Consider the following 19,295-nt stretch of genomic DNA (forward strand, 5'->3'; position numbering starts at 1 on the left):
GAAAAATGAAGACTCAGACAGACCCTTAGGTCCTAGAAGTTCCAAACAGAGAGGGGGTTTTACTATTCATATTTGTTGTTCTATAACTACCAAGGCTCACTGTGTTCACTGTAAAAGTAATTACCTTTTATTGAACATCCACTGTGCCAGTTAGCACATTGAGGTTTACATTACTTCATGGTGAGATAGGTGTATTGATTTCTCTATTGCCCATCAAGAGAGTTGGTTTTCAAAGAAGGCACAGAACTTGATTGTGTCACACAGTAGTCACTAGATGTAGCCAAGACCACAGCTGAAGCTACCAGCTAGGAGCCATGGGCTAAGATTCCTGCCTCCAGGACTTGAGAAGGGTCCCTTTGGTGATGTGTTTGCTCTGTTCCCAGGAACCCTAAATCTTCCAGATTCCTTTTACTCTAGAGTTAAACAGGAAACAAGTACAAGGAAAGGGTGCTTGTGAGGGTACAGGAAGTATTGGTGATAATGAAAGAGAAAGCCGCACCCTGGCTGCTCATGGTAGAGTTTTCTCACTATGGGACTGGGCTTCCAGGCTGGCTGTCAATGTAATTGAGAGAACAACTTTTCTCAACACAGGTTCAAGGTTGGAGGGGAGATGAGTTCACTGCAATGAAGATACACTGGGCAAGAAGAAACAATAAATAACATTTGCCATCATCCCTACCCTGCTGTCCTGAGCAGTCCTACTGAACACTTGTACCCATCTCTGCCCTCAAGCCATTTCCTTTGTCTAGTGTTTGGGCTGGGGGCTTTCCAGTACTTCCTCCCATTCATGATGTCTTCTTCCTGCTGTCTGACAAGGATCTGGACTGGCCTTCAAGTATGAATAGAGGTTTAGGGTTAGATGGTACTGATGAAACAGTGAAGGCTCCTTAGATCCCTGGCTGGCTTTCTGCCAGTTGGGTTATTGGGGCCAGAGTTCTGGTCAGACAAGTTTCTTGTACAGGGATGGTGTGGAGTAGAGGCTACAACCTGGCTGGTCCTTCCCAGATAGTGTTGTAGTACTGAGGGCAGAACCTGTTGTAGACCCTCTTACAGGAGCGAAACCTCCCTCTAACCTTCCCACTTAGCCAGATCAAGGTAGACCTATGGGACACCCTTAGATTTTCACCTGTCTTTAATGGGGTCTTCTTATGTTTTTTTTTTTTTTTTTCTGTCCAGTTGAGTTCCTGATCTGGCAGGCTTCTTTCTTTGTGGCCTTATGTCCTCTGTGGCAGGGATGATGTAGAACGTGAGATAACCCATTTTTTTCTAGTGCCTAGGGTCTCTCTGTGTGCTGGTCAGCTTCAGTCATTATCTGGATCCAGGGCAATGGATTCTGTGATGAATCACCACAGCCCCTCAGCACAGAGATACTCCTCTCTACCTATAACCATGAAGGTTCTCAACACTCCTCCTTCCTCCTTTCTCTTACATCTTCCCTACAAAACCACCATTGCCCCCAGAAAAAGCTCACCCACCCAACCCCACCCCTTCTGTGATCTCCACCCCTTTCTGAGGGTTATATCCAATGTTTGGTTTATCAGAGGCAAGCCTCCAACTGAGGACATCTCCAAGGGCAAGATGATCAGACAATCCTAAAAATAGTGATACCCTGGAACTAAAAGTGGAATTCCTGATATTCTTGGTGTAATTAGATTGTCACGTGGTGGTCAGGAAGAGTCAGGGAATGGTACAGTTTGGTCATATGGCAGATGCTCACAATCATCATTCCACCTGAGGACTTGTCATAGGCTAGGAGTTCCCAGTGCTGGATAGAGAAGAGGGCCTCTGAGGCTTCTTCCCCAGAACAGGAAGCATCTGGGCAGAAGAGGCCCCACAGAGCAACAGAGAAGAGGTGCCTGGCTTGGCATCTCAGTGGGCAGGTTCTAGCGATCAACACAAGGACATCTTTCCCCAATCCCAACTTCTATGCTGCAGAAAGTGAAAATGTCACCAGGGGAATACTTGCTGGTATTCTCACATATTTGAAAGTCCCTTGGAGGCATGATGAACTCATCCTGGGAGCTTGCTTTGTCATCACAGGGCATCCTTGAAGGACTTGGAAAGGTCTGTCTTCCTTTGTCATGCATGTGAAGTGGCTTCCTTACCCAAGCCAAGGACATAGCAGGTGACAGGAAGAACCTGTGCTTTGGAAATGGAGACTTCCTCATGGATCAGAGTTCAGGGCAGTCATTTCTTTGGACTCTCATTTGCATAGCAAATAATTTTCTAGGTTTTTTTTTGTATTTAATTAAAATTTGTTCCTCAGTAAGTGCGATAATTTTAATTGTTGTAGAATGCAGTTATCTTCAGTCCATCAAAAGAGACAAAAACTCATTTGTTTCCAGGTATGATTTTATCTCCAGAAAGTTCTTTCTGAGAAGTTGGGCCCCCAAAGTTCTTAGTTATGCCCTACTAGTCCATTCATGGTAAATTTTAATGACCTTTGATAAGGAGTCTTTGGGGGCTCTTAAGAGTTCATGGGGTCATGAGGTAGGACCCCAGGTAATAAGAACAAGAGAGGCCCAGGATAATAGTGCTTTCTGTCTTCCTCTGTAATCCCCTCTAACATGTTCTGATACAATTTGGGGTGCCCCTAAGTGCCATGCTTCTCATTTCCCAGCCTGGGGTGGTATCAGCATTCACTGTATGTATATTACCCTGTGTCAGTACAGTGAAATGTGTTTCAGAATCAGAGAGCACATGAAACATACCTTTTGTGGTTAGTGGGCTACACAACAGCCCTTCACTAAGTCATTTGATCCTTTCACTCTGTTGTGTGTGTGTCTGTGTGTCTGTGTGTCTGTGTGTGTTTCATGCATAGTGTGTACATGGCATAGGCAGTCAGAAGACAGCATATGGGAGCTGGTTTTCTCTACCATATGTGTCCCGAGGCTTCAGCCCACACTCAGTGCTCAGTAGTCTCCTGACTGTCCACTCTCCATTAGACTCAAGTCCTCTTGACCAGTAAACCTGGATGTTCCTTGGGATAGTATTGAGAAGATGGTGGTAATACATCCGGCTGAGACTAGAATAACTGTATATAAATAGACAATGGCATTTACACACTGTTATTATTGCCCAGTAAAACTAATAAAATAAAATAGCGCTTTCATTCTCAGTCATGACGATCTTTAGTCCTGGGTGCAAACTGTCTTCTAAAACACAAATGTGTTTCTGCTTTAAAGGATAGGAGAATAAAAGTAAAAGCTGCTCTCTTCCTTTGCCCAGATGTCCTCCAGAGGTCACTTGTGACCCCTTGGAAAAACAGCTGTGTGGAAATCAGGACTAGAACATCTGGGATCCTTGAGAAAATGCAGCCAATCAGCTGCACAGTGTACATTACACTAGTGCACTACAGTAGTGCATTACACTTAAGGGCTTGCAGAGTGTGGACAAGCAAGTGCACCCAATGAGCAGCCCTGGTGTCACTGTAAGAGCTTGAGTTCACTGAGGATATCAGAAAGTCATCTGTGTGCAGCCTGGGGTGGAGGTGGGGGCACATTGAAGAAAGAGCACTAGCTCCAGGGCATCCCAGTGATGCAATGTCCTGAAAGGAATGGAGCTAAGACCTGGGGGCTCTGGGCAGGGCTGATGATGTCACCTCCCAAATGATGCAGAGAAAGATGGTGGGGACATATCACCAGTGCATCTCTGAGCTCCAGGCCACTGAGATTTACTCCTTGTGCTTGCTGTATAGGGAAGTTGGTGACAGTAACTTTCTGTAGTCACCAAACAGGCACAATAAAATGTGAGTCTGGACAAAGGAATGAGTGATCCTGTGATAAGGAAAAGACTTGCAAACACCACAGGGCTAAGCACATTCAAAGCATATTTCCTAAAGAGCAGAGAATCCAAGCAGCTAAGTGCTGTAAGTGCAGGTGGGTGTGTTAGCATTTCTTCTAGGCTCCGCCCTACAGTTATCTGGCAACAGCCAGGTATGCCTGACTCACTATAAAAGGGGCTGCTTGCCCCTCCTCTCTTTCTTGCTCTTCCTCTCTTACCCTCTTCTCCCTTTGTCCCTTCTCTCCCCATTCCCCTCCCCCGTTTCTCTCCACATGTTCATGGCCAGCTTCTATTTCTCCTCTTCCTCTTCTTCCTCCTCCTCCTCTTTTTCCTCCTCCTCCCCCTTCTCCTCCTCCTCCTTCTCTTCTTCTTCTTCCTCTTTCCCTCCCTTCCCCCCTCTTCCTCTGCCTTTCTCTGTCTCTACTACCCCCTCAACTCCCCATGCCCTAAATAAACTCTAGTCTATACTATTCTCATTGTGTAGCTGGTACCTCATGAGCAAGGGATGCCTCAGCATGGGCACACAGAGGCACCCCTTTCCCCCACACCATACAGCACCTCCATCAAACATATCCCTGGCTTCTTTTTGTTTTTTATAAAACACAACAGGGTGGAATAGCTTGTGTAATGTACAACCAGAAGAAGCATCACTGAGATTAGTGGTCAAGAGAGGTGTGTACATTCAGTGTGACAGTTCCCAGTAGATGCCATAAGATGCCTTGTGCAAATTGGTGATTTGTTAAAGATCATACAAAATTCTCAGGAAAACTTAGGTGAAGTTCTGCGTCCATGTAGTTCTATAACCAGGAGAGTTTGAACCTTAGAGCTGTGCTGTTTTCTACCTGGATTGTAATATTTGATCAACTTTTTTTGTTGTTGTTTGCTTTACCTGTCCTATTAAGAACAAACCGTGAGAGGCTGGCAAGATTGCTCAGTGGGTAAAGTTGCTCACTGCCTCAGTGGGTAAAAGTGCTCTCTTCCAAGCCTGATGACCTGAGTTCAGTCCTCAGGAGATACATGATGGAAAGAGATAACAAATTTCTGCAAGTTTGTTTTCTGACTGCACATAAGCCTGGGCATGCACATACATACATAAAAACATGCATATTAAACAAATTAATGCAATTTTTAAATTTAAAGAATAAACTGTAGAGAACAAGAGATATCCAGTCATGTACTCTCCTCACTTCCCAGAGCATCCAAACAGTGATGGGTGGGGTGGACTGCTGGGGCACACTGCCTAAAAGGAAAGGGAAAGCCTTGGGAGATTGTACAGCTGGAAGATGGGATTTTCAGTTGACTGGAGAAGTTGTATCAACCATTCTTGCTATTCCATCTGAAAGGAGTGGGCTGGGTAGAGGGATTCCACAGAGACAAATGCTCAGATAACCAATGATCCTTCCAGAAACTATCCCCCAGGTCAATCTAATGAAGCAGTCTGCTTTATCTGTAAAGCTATTTTCCTCTGATCATTTGTCCACTAAGCTGTTAGCTGGCCTGTGGACTACACACATGTCTGACTTCATAGAGTTGTGCATGGTCTGCACACTCTGCACATATATGCATTTGCTAACCAGTCAGAACCCCCAAACGCCTCAAAAACTTGCCAATGAAGCTTCCAATCTTCCCTTTGTTTGGGGGAACACTTGAGCAGCTGCTTACTCGGTAAATAAATGTTTAGGCCTGAAATACTGTCCTTTATTTCCAAATGAATGCTCTTCCTATTGGATGTTGTCCTGGCTAGTTTTATGTCAACTTGACACAAGCTAGAGTCATTGGAGAGGAGGGAGCCTCAAATGACAATACCTCATAAGATCAGGCTATAAGCAAACCCATTGGCATTTTCTTAATTAGTGATTGATAGGGGAGGGTCCAGCCCATTGTGGGTGTGACTAACCCTGAGCAAGTGGTCCTGGGTTCTATAAGAAAGCAGGCTGAACAAGCCATGATGAGTAAACCAGTAAGCCGCACCCCTTCATGGCCTGTGCATCAGCTTCTGGCTCCAGGTTCCTGCCCTGTTTGAATTCTTGTCCTGACTTCCTTTGATGATGAACAATGATATAGAAGTGTAAGCCAAATAAACCCTTTCCTACCCAAGTTGCTTTTTGGTCATGATGTTTCATCACAGCAATAAAAAACTTAACGGAGACAGAGACCTATCTTGTCTCTGCATCTTTGTTTGACTTTGACAAGGCAAATGAGAACATAGATGAAGGAAGAGATGAGGCCTTTTTCTTGGACATGTTAAATTTACCATGCTGTGGGGATTTCTGGGCTTATGTAGAGTTTAAGAATGGAGAAAGGGACTGCAAGTCATCAGCAAGTCATGTTACATAAGGCCGGGCCTCGAATGAGCCACTAGCGAGGGCTGCAGCCATGGGTAGAGCTCAGGGATACCTGTGAGGGAAGATTGGCAGGAACCTCCAGGACCGGAGGCTAACAGAAAAGGGCTCATTGATGCAGGAAAGGCCTTGGACAGCAGCACTCTGGAAAGGTGGGTGAGAAAAGAAAAGAGAAGGTTTAAAGACATCCAATGAACTCAGAAGGACCAGTGAGCTGGAATCCCTAGGATGAAGAAGAGATGATGATTCCAGCAATGACAGTGATCTTCAGGATTCTGAGCATAGAAGCCTTGCTGCTGGGGACTCCAAAGAGGAAAAACAGGAGATGACCCTTGCCTCCCCTCTGGAGATAACAGGCTTCAGGCTGTCTCAAGAATGGAGGGTTTTTTGTTTCAACTATGAAAGGAGGACTGGCCTACTTGGGCCTTTGCTAACGTGGCTGCAGAGTCTGGGTATGAAGACTGAAACTCAGGATTAACACATGAAAAAGCTAACTTGCACAGAAAAACTGAAGCCCATCCTGACCAGCATGTCATCTAACAAACAGAGGAAGGTATCTATCTCATCATCCCAAGACTATTCTACTCAAAGTTGCATACAAGTTTGGATGTGTATGAAAGTATGTAGTATGTAGGTGGTGTGCTATGATATGCACACATGCATATTCATGAGTATGTGTGTGAAATGCCTCTGGTCAGTCTCAGTTACTTCAATGTAAACAAAAGAGAAACTAACTAGATCTCAGGTACAATGCGGAAGATGCAGGCTTCTCAACCTTGCTGCAGATCCAGAGTGCCTGCAGTTAGGGACATATTTTCTCCCATATACTTCTCAAAAAAGTGTGAAAACATCTTCAGAGTATACCTGGAGAAACCCCTCTGTACAGAGAAAGGTAAAGACTTCTAGGAGTGCTGAATGAGACAATCTTTTAGGGGCATGTGTGTATATACGTTTGTTGAGAGAGGTGTATGTACATGTGTATGTATGTGTATATTGTATATATGCTTGTAGAAATGCTAAAAGCATTTTATATGTATATTTGTGTGTATATATGTATATATATATATGAATTTAGAAGAGGTATGTGTATGCATATATGCATGTAAGAGGAGCATGAATGTATGTGTAGAAGCATGTGGGAGGCATATGTATATATGTGTATGTACATGCATGTAGGAAGTATGCTATGTATATGCATATGTGTATGTAAGTATGCACATAAGAGGTGTGTGTAATATGTTCAGTAATTCTCACATTCCACTCTATATTGGGATCACCTAGAAGTCCAGACTAGAAATTTGAAAATCTCTAGGCTTTGCCTCCAGAGACTGTGGTGCTCTGGGCCTGGGAGAAACTAAGACTAGTGGCCCTGAGTATACCTGCATATTCTCTCAGTGGTGTCCAGGCTTGGAGAATGTGAGGAGTCTCCAAGGAACATCTGGCCCCATATGAGCTGAGAAGTCAGGTCTCAGCTTGGAAGGTAAGGGTCAACTCAGCATTGTGACTCCCCCAGGGTAGTTCTTCTCCTCCATAGGAACACCAGGGTGCCTGGTACAAGCCTGAGACTGAAGAAGAGGTCATGTGATGTCATTTTTTCTTCTTGAGCCACGTGAGTTCAATAAAAGTCACCTCTGGGCTGTGTGCTCATCAAAGCATTGACAACCTAAGTTTAGATCCACAAACCACACATAAAGTCAAACATGGTAGTTCATATTTTTAATCACAGCATTTCTATTCTGAGATGGAGGTAGGGATAGGAGAATCCCCATAAGCTCACCAGCTAACCAACATGGTGTTCAAAGTGTAACAAGAAACCCAGTCTCAAAAGGTGGAAAGTAAGACCAGCATGTAGATCATCCCCTGTCGACATTATGGCATGTGCACACTTACACCCATCTCACACACAGAGTGATGGTTAGTTTCATCGTCAACTTGACACAATCTGGAGTCACTGGAAGAGAGTCTCAGTGAAGGATTACCCAAATCAGCCTGACCTGTAGGCATGTCTGTGGGGATTATTTTGATTATGTTAGTTAAAGTGGGAAGTATTGTTTGACATGGCTCATGACAGACCACACCAGGCCAAATGGTTTCACATGAGGTTTAGTCAGGAGATAGGGCAAAGGTGACGGCAAGAAGAGAGAGAGGTCAAGGGGCTCTGCCTATTTATATGAATAGTGACTGATGTAGCCTCTCATAAGAAAAGGTGGGAGGTGAGCCAAGTGGATTCTGGGAATGTATGGCAGTTGCCTTGGCAACGATGTGGAGGTCACCTAGATGTGGTGTCACTGGATTCGGAGCCTGATACCAACAGGAAGACCCACCCATTATGGGTAATTATCCTGTAGGTAAGGAATCCAGAATTGTGTACGAATGGGGAAATTTGGGATGGAGGCATGTCTCCACAATTAAGAGAAGTTGTTGCTCTTACAGAGGATTTGGTTTGGATTCCCACCACATCTATGGTAGTTTACAAACATTCATAACTCCAATTCCTGGGGATTCAATGCCCTCTTCTTACCTCTGGGGGCTTTAGGAATACATATGGTGCGTAGACATACATGCAAAACACTCTTACATATTAAAAAAAAAAAAAAAAGGACTAGCACTTGGGAGGCAGAGGCAGATAGATCTCTGTGAGTTTGAGGTCTGCCAAAACTACATAGACCCTGTCTCAAGAAAATCAATTAATTTAAAAGAGGAAATCAAGCTGAATATAAGAAGGTATGCATTCATTCTTTCAGCTTTTACTCATAGATATGACTAGCTGCTTCAAGCTCCTGATGTTTTTTGACTTCCCTACGATGATGAGTTGTAATCTGGAATGAGACAAACATTTCCTCTTATGCTGCTTTTGTCAGGGTCTGCACTGTATTTTTTGTCAACTTGATACAAGCTAGAATCATCTGGGAAGAGTGAACCTCAGTTAAGGAACTGCCTCCATCACACTGGCCTTAGGGAAAGTGTGGAGGACATGTTCTTGATTAATAGTTTGCAGTGGTTTAAATGAGAAGGGCCTCTGCAGGCTCATATATTTGAATACTTAGTCTCTATTGGGTAGAACCGTTTAGACCTCTGGAACCCTGAGACCCCAAATTAAACACTCTCTTTAATAGGTTTTCTTGATCATGGTGTTTTGACACAGCAATACAACAGTAACAAAGACACCAAGCTAGCACGATTATCCCAAGGATGTTAACTAAGCTTCATTTTACCAGGTGGAGTTCAAAGGATGAATGAATGTCACCAGGCCATGCTGGTTCTTGCTCAGCCTCATACACAAAGGATAACAAAAACAATGGGGAACACATATTAGAAGGGGGAGTTGAGGGTATGTGTATATTTGTATTTAATTTAATTTATTATTCTCAGTGCGTTTAAGATGTGTGCACATGTGTTGATGTCAGAGGACAGTTCTATGGAGTCAGTTCTCCACCATCAATGTAGATTTATCTTCTCTCTCATGTAGCCCAAGCTGACTTCAAATTTGCTATCTAGCCAGGAATAACCTTGAACTCCTGCTGCCTTAGACCTCCCAAATGCTGGGATTATAGCTCTGTGCCACTGCACGTGGCTTATGTGATACTAGGGATGAAACCCAAGGCTTCAGGCACTCTAGGTAACACTTTACTAACTGAGACACATGCTCATTACCCCAATTTAGATTCTTGAAACAGCAATGGATATAGATATTGATGTCACTGTGATCCAGAGGAGGCTTGAGCTGAGTGTAGTATCAGAGTAGCCAGCCCAGGGTTTGGTCAGCCCATGCCCACTGTATCTCCTTCAATGTAGTTAAACTGTGCACCAGGTGAACAGGAGACCATGCTGTCCAGGTGTGAATGCAGAGGCTAGGATGGACCCTCCATACATGGAAATGGACCCATAAGCTGATTCTTAACAGGCACCTTCAAGGTGACCCCATGTCTCCAGATAACTCTGTTGGGAGCTGTTGAGGCTCCATGTTTTTGACATTAGTTCTAGGCTCCACACTGGACAGGGATGAGTTTGCCAGAAGAGGATGACCTGCTTCTTCTACTTGGAACCTAGGAAGAAGGGCAGCTGGCATGAATAGGAGGTGGTGGTGTCAGTGGGGATGGACAGTGGAGAGTGAGATAGTGATTCCTGACTTATTCCAGGCCTAGAGGCATCTAAGAGAGTATACGGGAGGCTGTGAGATCTGAGGTCCCTCCCCTTCCCAGGGATCTTCCTATCCTTCTACCCACTCAGGAATGCAGTGGGTCCACTCTGTTTATTGAGCCATCCAGCCTCTCTGCTCACTACCTGCACCTGGAGGCACTTTTTGTCCAGTGGTTACCCAGACCCTGGCAGCATCTCTGGTTTTTCCAGTTGGACAGGGAACACCTGAAGAGCCAATAAACCCTGTGCCTGGGGAGAGAGAATGTTTTCCAGACACATCCTGGCTGTCTCTGGACTGTCAGCTTGCATTACTCAGTGGCCATGTGTGTGAACCCCAAGATACTGGGATTCCTTTCCAACAAAGTGGCTGTTGCCAACAAGTGAGCCTTGGCCATGATCCTAGCCATGGTGGCTATCTGACCTCCTCAGGGCTCTGTTCCAATGAGCACAGGGAACTGTAGAGGTGATAAGACCAATGCTTCGCAGAAGGAAGGAAGGCCAAAGCAACTACAGAATAAAAGCACAACAGGACAGGAAATCGGGGAGGGAGGCAATACCTGGATTCTTAGGCGTTGTTTCATTTAAACTCTTCCCTTATGTCAACAGAGGTAAGGTCCACTCTGACCATCTACCCATCTAGCTAGGCAGTTAGCATTACAAAATATTGCAAAATTAATAAAAACAACTGAGATGATTTTCTCGACTTAAGATGTTGGTAGCTTGTTAACTAGTTTGAGGGGGAGGGGCATGCCATGTCATTGCCTTGAACTCTCAATTCTTCCTGCCCAGCTTCTCAAGGGCTAGGTGTAATTCCAGGCCAGTGCCACCATAAGCTGATTAAATTGCATTTATCACAGAAATGCAAAGGTCTACTTTATAATTTTAAAATTACCCCAAAATATAAACAATTCTTAGAGGTGTTATCTATCAATACTTCTAGTAAGTTCTGTTCTGTGATTCCAGCCAATGGGATGAGGAAAAATAAGAAAAGAGAGATGGGGAATGGGGAGAAAAGAGAGGGAGAGGGGTGGGTCAGAGGAAAGGAAGAAGGTAGAAGAGAGGAGAGAGGGAAAGGAAAGTAGGAAGGGAGACTGGAGAGAGAGGAAGGAAATGTACCATATTCTAGAAAACTGTCCTTACATGCAGTTGATGCCTTCAGGAAAAAAACAAAAAAACAAAAAAACATCTGAAGGTGAAAATTGCTAATTGTACCAATCAAGTTATCAGGGGTTTAGACATGTCAGTAGCAGACTACACTCCAGTCATCTTACCTCCCCCCCCCCCAAAGAACCTGTGCAATAGTAACATGGTTGGATGCCCAGATCTAACAAAAAGCTACAGAAAAAAAAAAAAAAAAAACAAAACCACTCACTGGCCAGATAAAACCACACTGTGCCAATAAATCAGAATACTGGTGAGGATACCATAACACCAATTCCCTTCTTCCCAAACACATCTAATGTCACTGAGTAAAACTCCTGAGGACTTTCTAAGAGTTGCACCAAACTAATCCCCAAATTCACAAAAAGACCTGAAGTTCAGAGCCGTTAATGAAAAAAGGAGGAGAATGGCTCTTGAGAAGACACAAGTTCTGCAAATAAGTAGAATCACATCAGTGCAGAGCTGTTTTCACAGAACAAGGAGCCAGGGGGACAAAGCAGGAATACAAGGGAACAAGCCACTTGGTAGAATTTGTGCTGCTGGAGTATGGGCAGGCTGGAAAAGGAGGCCCTGGCTTTGAGAGGCCAGGCTGACCAGTGAGAGACGATTGTTGCCTTGTGCCCAGCTTCGTCATTTCTGCTTGAGTGGCAGGTGCAAACAAGATGCTAAATGAGGAAGATAGAAAGAACCACTGTTAGCATTCTATCTAAACTCCACCCCACCGTTACCTGGCAACAGACAGGTATACTACTCCTCAGTTACCTGGCAACAGCCAGGTAGGCCTGGCTCACTATAAAAGGGGCTGCTTGCCCCTTCCTCTCTCTTTTGCACCCTTGCTGTCTTGTTCTCTTGATCTCTTGTTCCTTTCTTGCCCTCTTGGGCTCTTCCCTTCCCCCACCCCTCTCCACATGATCATGCCCGGCCTCTTCTTCTCTTCTCTTCTCTTCTCTTCTCTTCTCTTCTCTTCTCTTCTCTTCTCTTCTCTTCTCTTCCTCCTCCTCCTCCTCCTCCTCCTCCTCCTCCTCCTCCTCCTCCTTCTTCTTCTTCTTCTTCCTCCTTCCTCTCTCTCTCTCTCTCTCTCTCTCTCTCTCTCTCTCTCTCTCTGCCTTTCTCTGCCCCTACTACCCTCTTAACTCTCCTCCCCATGCCTTGAATAAACTCTATTCTATACTATACCATTGTGTGGCTGATAACTCAGGGGGTTGAAGTCCCAGCACGGGCCTGCTGAGACATCCCCTTCCCCCATACCTCACCACACACCCACAGAACATATTCTATATCTCTTTATCTTTTTATAAACATGTCACCCACCCTAGAGGGAGAAACTTGACCCTAGCTCAGTTCAGGAGCCATGGCTTTGTCTGCAGCAGTGGGGCATGGATCGTGTCTAATCATTTCTGAGGAACAATGATGCCTGTCCTCATCTTGTCTAAGCCACAGGGCATTGCTCAGTCCTGTTGAAATCACCAATGCTGGTGGCTCCTGAAAACACAGAACATAGACTGGTGAGAGGATTTCTTACTCTTCAAGTAAAGTTAGTCATTTCAGAGTACACGCTGCCCCGGCTAGAATAGCTGGAATTCCATCTTCCTTACATGGTGATGGTGCAGAACTGATACACATCCAGCAGAAAGCATTCTTGGAGTTTCCAACTAGAGACTTTTCCTGCCCAGTAGGACCCTCCTTCAAAGCTGCATAACATCTTCAGAAGCTGCAGCTTCCGGGGGCTTCTGGTGGTGTCAGGAAACAGCAGCAGTTCAGGTGACTAAGCAAGGAGGTACAGCAGGCCAGGGGAGCTCAGTGAGTTTTCTACCTTCTGTTTTTCACCAGATGATAAGTTTATTTGGAAGGAGAAGGATCTGTATATTAAATTCAGATAAAATTAGTACACATCATGAAATAAAGATGCAAGGCTGAGAGGGAGGAGAAGCCATGTGGACTATATACAGAGACCTGGTTTCTGTGCTTTGCAAATGGTAAGTAGCTGAGGTGAGAGCTCTAGCAGGTACTGAGAACTTTAGTTATAACGTCGGTATTCAAAAGACACCACATTCTTTCTGTGAGTAATGCAATGAATGGCAGGAGCATTTAAATATCAGGAGTGAAGGTGTAGCTCCAATAATGAGCACTTATCTAGAGTGTGCAAGGTCCTGAATATCTCTCTCTCTCTCCCTGTGTGTGTGTGTCTGTGTGTGTCTGTGTGTGTGTGTCTGTCTGTCTGTCTTTGTCTCTCTGTCTCTCTCTCTCCCTCTCTCTCTCTCTCTCCATCTCTCCCTCTCTCTCACACACAGGCACACGCACACACACCATAAGAAAGATAGCATGTATGCTGTCTTAGGGTTTCTACTGCTTTGATGAAACACCATGACCAAAAACCAATTTTGGGGAGAAAAAGATTTATTGGATTGGCTTCCACATCACAGTTCATCAACAAAAGGAAGCCAGGTCAGGAACTCAAGCAAAGCAGAGACCTGTAGTCAGGAGTTGATGTAGAAGCTTGTTCTCCATGGCTTGTCAGCCTACCTTCTTTTGTTTTTTATTAATTAATTAATTTACCTCCTGACCACAGTTGACCCTCCCAATTCTCCTACCAGCCCTTTCCCCTGCTTCATCCACTCCTCCTTCATTCCTCTTCAGAAAAGGGGAGTCCCCCCCCATGGATATCAACCAGCCCTGACATATCAAGTTGCAGCAAGACGCATGTCTTCTATTGAGGCTTGACACAAATGCAGCCCAATGGGAGAAAGGGGTCCTAAAGGCAGGCAACTGAGTCAGAGACAAATCCTGCTCCCACTATTAGGAGTCCCACATGAAGACCAAGCTGCATGACTGTAACATATGTGCAGAGGGCCTAGGTAAGTCCCATGCAGGCTTCCTGGTTGGAAGTTCAGCCTCTATGAGCTCCTATGAGCCCAAGGTAATTGATTCTGTAGGGTTTTTGTTGTTGTTGTTGTTTTGGTGTCCTTGACCCCTCTGATTCTTACAATCCTTCCTCCTTATCTTCCACAGGATTCCCCAAGGATTAAGGAACAAAAGAACTTAATACTCAGTTGTGGGGTCTGTGTGTCTGTTTTCATTGGTTGCTGGATGAAGTCTCTCTGAAGACAGTTATGCTAGGGTTCTGTTTGTAAGTATAGCATAACATGATTTGCAGTGTCAGTGTGGGCTCTCTCTCATGGGTGTCAAGCTGGACCAGTCATTAGTTGGCCACTCCCCCTCAACTTCTGCTCCATCTTTACCCCAGAACATCTTGTAAGAAGGGCAAATTGTAGGTCGAAGGTTTTGTGGCTGGGTTGGATTGGAAGTCTTGCCTGGTTACAGGAGATGGTCAGTTCAGGCTCCATATCCCCCACTGCCAGAAGTCTTAGCTATGGTCACCCTCATAGATTCCTGGGGTTTCCATTGCCCTATGTTTCTAGCTCACTCTAGAGATGCTCCCAATTCCAGTTGTTTCTCCCAGTACTCTCTCCTCCCTCTATGTGATCCTTCCTGTTCCATACCCTCATCCAGCCCTTCCCCACCCAACCCCTTCTACCCATGATGTCTATTCTATTTCCCCTTCTCAGTGAGACTCACAAGTTCCCCCTTGAACTCTCCTTGTTAATTAGCTTCTTTGGGTCTGGGTTATCCTTTATAGCTATCCACTTATAAGTGAATATATTTCGTTTGACTTTCTGGGTCTGGGTTACCTTACTCAGGATGATCTTTTCTAGTTCCATCTATTTGTCTGCAAATTTCATGATGTCTTTGTTCTTAATAACTGACTAATACTCCATTGTGTAAATATACCACATTTTCTTTATCCATCCTTCAGTTGAGGGACATCTAGGTTGTTTCCAGTATCTGGCTATTATGAATAAAGCTTCTATGAACATAGTTGAACAAGTATCTTTTTAGTATGGTGAAGCCTCCTTTGGGTATATGCCCAGGAGTGGTATAGCTGGGTCTTGAGGTCGAACTATTCCCAATTCTCTGAGAAACTGCCAAATTGATGTCCAAAGTAGCTGTACAAGTTAGCACTGCCACCGTCAATGAAGGAGCGTTCCCCTTGCTCCACCACCTTTCCGGCATGAGATGTCACTTGAGTCTTCTATCTTAGCCATTCTGATGAGTGTAAGACAGAATCTCATCTCAGAGTTATTTGATTTTCAGTTCCCTGGTGACTAAAGCTGCTGAATATTTCTGTATGTCCATCTCAGCCATTAGAGAGTTCTCCATAAATAACTATCTGTTAAGAACTGTACCTCATTTTTAACATTTGGTTATTTGGTTTGTTGATGTATAATTTCTTGAGTGCTTTATATATTTTGGATATCAGCTATCTATCAGATGTGAGGTTGGTGAAGATCTTTTCCCATTCTATTGGCTGCTGTTTTGTCCTTTTGACAATGTTCTTTGCCCTACAGAAGCTTTTAGGTTTCATGAGGCCCCATTTATTAATTGTTAACCTTAGTGCCTGAGTTGTTGGTGTTCTGTTCAGGAAGTTGTCTCCTGTGCCAATCCATTGAAGGCTATTCCCCAGTTTTTCTTCTATCAGTGTTAGTGTATCTGCTTTTATGTTGAGGTCTTTGATCCACTTGGACTTGAGTTTTGAGTAGAGTGATGGACATGGATCTAGTGCATTCTACATGCAGATATCCAGTTAGACTAACACCATTTGTTGAAGAAGCCTTCATTTTCCACTGTATAATTTTGCTTTTTTTTTTTTTTTTTATCAAAAATCAAATGTTGCCGGGCAGTGGTGGCGCATGCCTTTAATCCCAGCACTTGGGAGGCAGAGGCAGGCAGATTTCTGAATTCGAGGCCAGCCTGGTCTACAGAGTGAGTTCCAGGACAGCCAGGACTACACAGAGAAACCCTGTCTCAAAAAAACAACAAAACAACAACAATAACAACAACAACAACAACAAAATCAAATGTCTGTAGGTGTATGGATTTACTTTTTGGTCTTTGATTGGATTCCATTTATCAACCTGTCTATTTTTATGCCAGTACCATACAGTTTTTATTACTATTTCTCCGTAGTACAGCTTGAAGTCAGGGATGGTAATATCTCCAGAAGTTCTTTTATTGTACAGGATTGTTTTTAGCTATCCTGGTTTTTTTTTTTTTTTTTATATGAAGTTGAGTATTATTCTTTCAAGATCTGTAAAGAATTGTGTTGGAATTTTGGTGAGAATTTCATTGCATCTGTAATTACTTTTGGTAAGATTACCATTTTTACTTTAACCTTACCAATCCATGAGCACAGAAGATGCTTCTGATGTCTTCTTCAATTTCTTCAAACACTTGACATTCTTGTCATACAGGTCTTTCACTTGCTTTGTTGGAGTTACACCAAGACATTTTGTATTATTTGTGTTAGTCTGTTTGCTTATAGAAACCAATACCACCAGTCCAAGGTTGACACCACCTATAATGGGTTGGGCCTTCCTCCACCAACCACTAATTAAGAAAATGCCCTACAAGCTTGCCTGCAGCCCAATCTTATTTTTCTTATTTCAGATAACTTTATTTTTGTTATTTATGTGTATGCACATATATGGGTATGCATACCTACACACTTGCAGAGGCCAGAAGAAGGTGCTGAATTCCTGGAAGCTGGAGTTGTGGTTGTTTACACACCACAAATCTGGGTTCTGGGATCTAGACTCTCATACTCATGATTGTTGAGGAAGATCTTAGCCCCTGAGCCATCTCTCTAGCCCTATGCACATATTATAAAAAGGGGTTCACTAGATTGGATTACATGATAGGAATTGGGTAATCCTATGGGGTAGGGGATGGAGGGCATCTATATGTTAGAGGGGCTGACAACTCAGTAGCTGCTCATTCCACAAATCTGGATGGCTCATGTCTTAGTCAGGATTTGTAATCCTGCACAAAACATCATGATCAAGAAGCAAGTTGGGGAGGAAAGGGTTTATTCATCTTACACTTCCATGTTGCTGTTCATCACCAAAGGAAGTCAGGACAGGAACTCACACAGGGCAGGAACTTGGAGACAGGAGCTGATGCAGAGGCCACGGAGGGGTGCTGCTTGCTGGATTGCTTCCCCTGGCTTGCTCAGCTTCCCTTCCTATAAAACCCAGGGCTATCAGCCCAGGGATGGCACCACCCACAATTAGCCCTCCCTCATCAATTACTAATTAAGAAAATGCCTTTCAGCTGTATCTCATGGAGGCATTTCTTCAAGGGAGGCTTCTTTGTGATAACTCCAGCTTATGTCAAGTTGACACACAAAACCTGTCAGTACAGCTCAGTAGTCCCAATTTAGCTCTGAAAGCCTGGAAGATACCTGGAGAGTTCCTGTTGGACAGCCAGAGAAGCTGACACCTGTTGTGGGTAGAAGGTGGCAGGCAGAGATAGCACAGCAATTAAGACCTACACTTAATAAGTTGACGATCACACTTAGCCATCTCCTCCTGAAATTACTATCCTAGCATCTCCCAATAGTGCTACCAGCTAATATGTGAATCTCCAGGGCTGTTGGGCTTATTGACAGATTTGAGTCAGGAGCATGAGGACAGTACTACAGTGTTGCGGCCCAAGCTGCCCCATGTTTGGGGGCCCAAGTGTCTCAGACCGTTCTGTCAGTGTTAGAACCCGCACTGCCAAAAGCCTTGGGGGCTCAATTGTCCTCAACTGTCCCAAGCAGCTCCTGTCCACGGGTCGGGGTTCAGCAAGAGAGAGAGAGTGAGGATGGATACGAGGAATGGAGACCAGACAGAGTGTGATTCAATCCTGTTTATTCTTCAGTCTCTCTTCCTAGTCCAAGTCCCAAGTCTTGAGTTCCTAGTCCCTAGTTCCTAGTCCCTAGTGCCTCCAAGTTCCAAGTTTCCAGTTCCAAGTTCTCTTCCAAGTGCCTGCTACCTAATGCCTAATAACTAACTCCAAGTTGTACTGTTTAACCTCATTCCTAGTTCCAAGTTATACTCTCTGAAGTATCTGATTCTCTGTTCTGCCTCTCACCTTTTATATGTCTCACTTCTAAGCCACGCCTCTAAGTCACGCCTTTAATCATGCCCTTAGGTCTTGTCTCTAAATCTGATCTCTAAGTCACACCCTTAAGTCACACACCTCTAAATCTCACACACCCAAGGGAAGATCCTGGGTATCTAAAACAAGATGTTATCAGAGTGTGCTCAGCTGTTGTAGGCTAATGTAATCAAGTCTCTGGTCAGGGTACATGGCTCAAGATGGCTGCAAGGATGATAGCCGCTTTCTGTCGGCTCTCTACACTACAGCAGGACTGGAGGCCACCTTTAGTCCTGGTCATCCATCAACTGACAGCTGGTAGAGACTTCTGGACTGCCCTGCTCAGCACCACTCTTCCTCCCTACTCTCCAAACCAAGGGCTTCTCTTAGCTGTAATGTACAGTCTCAGCAGGGCTCCCAGCTCACTCACCTGGAAGAAGGCCTCTGCAACCCAGGGATGCCTAAGCTACATTCTGGGGCTACTTAGATCTGAATCCTAGAGGAAGAATTATAGCCTCAGGAGGATGCTAAGCTTCTGAGTGATTCCAGGTGGATATCCCCCTTCCCTCCGAAAAGAAGGCAGCCACCACTGAGCAGGGTTTGGCTCAGGTTCTGTCAACATGTACTTTAATGAGAACAGAATATTACTGATGTTGTTAAGTGGGCCCAGGTCAGAGACCCAAAGTGGTTCCTTTTTCTGCCCTTTTCATAATCCAACCCACACCCAGAACTTACTCTGCAGATGTGGTAACATCTTACCCTTGCTTTTATTCCATCTTAAAACAGGGCCTGATAAACTGGGGCAGAGGAAGAGGGAAAAAGAACCAGAACTGGGGTTTGTTTGGGGTTTGTTCTCTGGCTTGCTTGTTTGTTTTGAGACAGGTAGGGTCT

This window comes from Arvicanthis niloticus, chromosome 12 (genome assembly GCF_011762505.2).
Source record: "Arvicanthis niloticus isolate mArvNil1 chromosome 12, mArvNil1.pat.X, whole genome shotgun sequence".
NCBI classification, from domain to species: domain Eukaryota; kingdom Metazoa; phylum Chordata; class Mammalia; order Rodentia; family Muridae; genus Arvicanthis; species Arvicanthis niloticus.